The following is a 4,792-nucleotide window of genomic DNA, read 5'->3' on the forward strand; positions in this document are numbered from 1 at the left end:
TTTATTTTAAAAAAATTATTTATTAAAGGTAATTAAATGGAGTTTCATCATAATTGGAGTTCAAGTTAATTAATATTTATATACAATTTTTATTATAATTGGTAATTTTATAATTTGAAATTAAAATTTCGGTGATAGAAAAATAATTAAAAGTTATATCATTTAATTTGAATAATTAATATTGAGTTTAAACTATATTTTATAAAAATATTATTAATATGTTTATTTTACAATTTAAATTAGAAATAATTAATTGAACTTAGTAATATAATGATAAATAATGTTTTTAAATATTTTTAATAGAGTATATTTGGTTTTAAAATTACTCTAGTCTCTAATTTTATTAAAATATCTATTCATATCTATCCATATTCTTTTATAAAATCCCTAATACCTAAACCTAAATTCTCAAATTGAATCAGAAAGCTAATTCCTAAATTAAAAAACCCTAACCCTAAACCCTTTTGCCTCAGCCGCACCCCCACCCATCTTTTACCTTCTTCAGCGTAACACACTCAGTCCCACTCAAACTCACACACGGACAAGAGAGGGAGAAGGAGAAGAGGACGGCGCTGGCGGGTTGGGTGCCGCCGTCGCTGTCGTTGCCACGTCTGAGGGAGAAAGAGATCAACAGAGAGTGCAGTTGCTGAACCCAGGATCGCTGCTGCTGAGGGCTTTGTCGCCGCCGTTCATGGAGCTTCGAGTAGCGCCGCTGTGCCTTCGTCGCGCCTCCATCGCCGTTTAAGTCGGACCATTGCGAAAGGAACCAGAGGAGGGAGACGAGCCCGAGCCAAGAGCAGGAGGAAGAAGACGTCGCTGTGCCTCCCGTCGCCGTCGCTGTTCGTGCTCCGTCGTCGCTGCCGTTCCGTGGAGTCGCGTCACCGACGAAGAATAGAGAGAGACGCACGCAGAAGAGAAGCTCGCGACCAACCTTGTCACCGTCAGCGCTGCGGGTTGCCGTCGCCATCCTCGCAAGCTGCCACCGCGTTGCCGTTACTGAGCTGCAGCGCCGCCATTGTCACACTCTGCTGCTGCCGTGTCTCACCAAGCCGCCGCTGGAGGAGGAAGGCTCGCCAGTTCTGCCTCTGCTTCTTATTCCTAAAATCTGACAAGAACGCCACTGCCCTGCTGGAGTTGCTGTTGAACCGTTAGAACCGCTACTATTTTGTGGTTACCGTAAGTTACATTGCCGCCGTTACTGGAGGTAGTTGTTGGCCCTGTTTGGAGATTGCTGCTACCACTGGAATCCCAAACCGGAAAGGAGAGGAGGCCGTTTAACCTAGTCACTGTCGCTGCCATGGAAACAGGTGCTGGAAACTGCCAACAGAGCAATTGCGTTTAGTGATTTATGCGAGTTTCAACACTGAGGTAGGAGATTTATTTTTAAAGTTAAAACGTTTTTAATTTTAGAATGCCTATAAAGTTATTCGGATAATTGCAAATAGTTAATAATGATTAAGGGTTGATTAATTGACGTGAATTGTTTGAAGTATGTTTGAGAATAGTTAGTTAGAGTGATTATTCTGATTTATTATTAGAATTGAATGTGGTTGTGATTACGCTGAATTGTAATTGAAATTAGATGTGGTTGTGCATTGTATTTCGAATTATTGATTTTGGCGATGAATTGGCTGAGATTCTGATCCTGAATGAATTACTTTGAATTGTTTGATATTGAATTAAAAATTTAATATATTGGAATTGGTTGAAATATAGCTACAAATGGTGATTCATTTAATGTTACTTATTAAATTGAAACATGAGTTAATTATTGAATGAAATGTATTTGAGAGAAGTCAGTTGTGGTGATTATTCTGAGTTATGTTTGAAGTTGGATGCGGATGTGAATTGAATTTGGGTTATGGTTGTGATATTGACTGACTTCGTTATCGCGAGTAATTAACTTATGAGATTTACTTTGGTTTGAGGCTGTGATTGTTATTGGTTTTCTGATTATTTTAGAATTGCTGGAAATTCCGATTTTAGTCGATTGTGTCAAGTTGGTTATTATTGTTGATTTAAGTTTAACTAGAGTTAATTTTGAGGACGGTTAAAGGATTGACGGTTGACTACTGAACTATTTTCTTGAAGCATGATCTTTAGAATAAAATGGTAACTTTGCTAATAACTAAATAACTTTAAAAATAACTAGAAATATGAAAGGATGGTGTTTGGAATATTAGTTATGAATTCTTGAAGCTGGATTGATTTACTTTTAAAGAATGGTTTATGAAAATTCTGATTTTAATTGATGAAAAGATGTTAGTTCTTAAACTAAATTATGATGAGATAATTATTGAGAATCTGTTATGATAGTTGCTGATAAACGGATGGAGAATTGATTGAGTTTAATTTGAAAGGATTCTATGACTTATGAATTTAGTTATGAATTGATGAGATGAAAATTGGATTGTTGGATTATGTAAGAATTGCGAATTATGGATTTTCTGATTGCTTGAGAATCTTGTATTTGATAATTGTTGAGAAAGGATTGTTGAATTGTTGAGAAAGAGGGAACCCGTAAGGGTGGCTAAGTCCGAGTTTTAGGGGAGGTACTGCCGAAATTTTATAAAAATCTGAGGTTTTATTTGAGAAGTTATTTTAGAAGATTTGGATTTGGAAAATGATTATTTAAGTTTTATTTAGTTAAGGAAAGAATTATTCTATTTTGAATTCGATTTACCAAAGAAAGGTTTATGTTTCAAAATTAAATTATTTAAGAAAGAAACTATGTTTTGAGATTGATTCAATATGAAAAGAATTATGTTTTAAGCTTGATATAAAGGATTACTTTTTAGAAGTTTGACGAATTTCTAATATTTGAATTTGAATAGTAAAGAGAGAGATGATTTTTGAGTCTTTGGGAAGTTAGTAAACTTGGAAGAGTTTTATTTGATTAATTTTAATGAGAGGATTATATTTCAAAAAGCATTTAGTGAATTTACTTAAGTCTTTTGAAGAGGGTTAAACTAAAAAAATAGTTCTAAAGTTAGTTTTGAATTAAGATTGCTAAAGTAGAGATTATGAAATGATTTAATGGTTAAGATTTTTATGAGCGAATGCCTGAGGGAAATTAAGAAAAGGGTTAATGGAAAAATGTAAAAGGACAGAGAAGAGAATAATTAGAGCAGAATAAAGAGATAAAGAGAAGACAATAATCAGAGCAGAGTAAAGAAAAGAGAAAAGAGTAATATGATAAAGAGTTACTAAACAATAGTGTGAAACTGATAATTGGTTAAATTCGGGAAGTACCCACAAACTGAATGATCATTGATCTCGGGGAAACCTATAAATTGTTATTTGTTTTAAATGCAGAAAAAACCCACGAATTGATAATCATTGATTACGGGAATAACCCACTAACGGTTATATGTTGATCTCGGGTATATCCCACGAACTGAAGATCGTTGTTTGCTGTGTATTGGTCTCGGGTATAACCCACAAATTGAGGATCATTGTATTGGTGTGTATTGATCTCGGGTATAACCCACGAACTGAGGATCATTGTGTTGTGTATTGATTTTGGGAAAACCCACGAACTGAAGATCTCTATTTTGTTGAATGTTGATCTCGGGGAAAACCCACGAACTGAAGATCTCTGTTTTGATTGTGTGTTGATCTCGGGGACGCCCACAAACTGAGGATCACTGTTTCTCCTTGTGCGTATATAATGGGGTCGAGCTTTACGCCGACTGCTGGTAGTCACGAAGGAGTGGTATTCTTGCCACCGACACATATGCACTAAGGACACAAAGGGAAACCATATCTGGGACTTGTGCCTAGGTAATGTCGGGCTGCAGGGTGTAAACCGACACGTGAGCTCATGGCCTGCTTAGGACAGACATGCATCATATTGGTTGTGCATTTGCATTTGGTTGTGTTTGCTTGTATTACTTCTATGTGATTATGTTGTTTGTTTTATTGTGATTTATTTGTGTGTTAAATTGAGTTTCTTACTTGTGCTAGTAGTCCGTGAATGTATAGAGATGATTAATAACTGTTTGTTATGACTGAGAATCAATTATGTGGCTGAAAGATATTTAATGTGGCAAGTTTTGCGATAGAGATCTGCTCTGGCTTTAGAAATTTAAAGAAAGTAATTAATTATCTAAAGTAAGATTAAAAAGTATTTCAAAGGGGTTTGACAAAAATGGTTTTATAAGCAAAGTTAATTATTTGTATGTTAATCATTACTTTTACGGCATTCCCATTCCCTACTGAGAACGTGTGATTTGTTCTCACCCTAAAATTTCCACCCTTTCAGTGACACAGGTTTGAAGACACAGTTTGAAGCTGCTGGCGATTATATAATTTATTTGAGTTAATTTGCTTTCATAGAGTTCCCTCGCCCTTGTTACTTAAGATTTTTATTTTATACAGAGGGATAGGATTTGTATCTGAGTTTTATTTGAAATCTTTTGTATGACAGATATTATTATTAATAATTATGTGATTATCATTACTTTGGAATGTTTGATATATGATTTTGATAATCAAAAACAAAATTTTCTGGAATTTTTCTATAAAACTAATTCCCGATAACGAACTAAAGGCTCAATATTAAATAGTTAATAAAAGAAATAGGTTAGTAACACCTTACTTTTGGTACGATTATGACGTACTGGAAGTTGGGTCGTTACAAATGGTATCAGAGCAGTTCGTTCCTGTTAGAGCCTTGGGAATGGACTGACTATGCTTCATTGCATACTCTGAGTGTCTGTCATGCTTTGTGACTTGTTCTGATTACAAGAGTTTGAGTTTTATATGCATGACTGTCTGATGATTAATGCTG

At 35.0% G+C, this 4,792-nt stretch overlaps 1 long non-coding RNA gene across 1 annotated transcript; it reads left to right on the forward strand.

Annotated features, from left to right (window-relative positions):
• Positions 1-421: 421 nt before the first annotated feature.
• On the forward strand, positions 422-4,462 carry LOC110265929 (uncharacterized). Its single transcript, XR_002352586.2, has 2 exons — positions 422-1,368; positions 4,265-4,462. It is a non-coding gene; the product is annotated as an uncharacterized LOC110265929 (long non-coding RNA).
• Positions 4,463-4,792: the final 330 nt, after the last annotated feature.

The sequence above is a fragment of the Arachis ipaensis genome, chromosome B8, assembly GCF_059453495.1.
Source record: "Arachis ipaensis isolate K30076 ecotype BB chromosome B8, ASM5945349v1, whole genome shotgun sequence".
Taxonomy (NCBI): domain Eukaryota; kingdom Viridiplantae; phylum Streptophyta; class Magnoliopsida; order Fabales; family Fabaceae; genus Arachis; species Arachis ipaensis.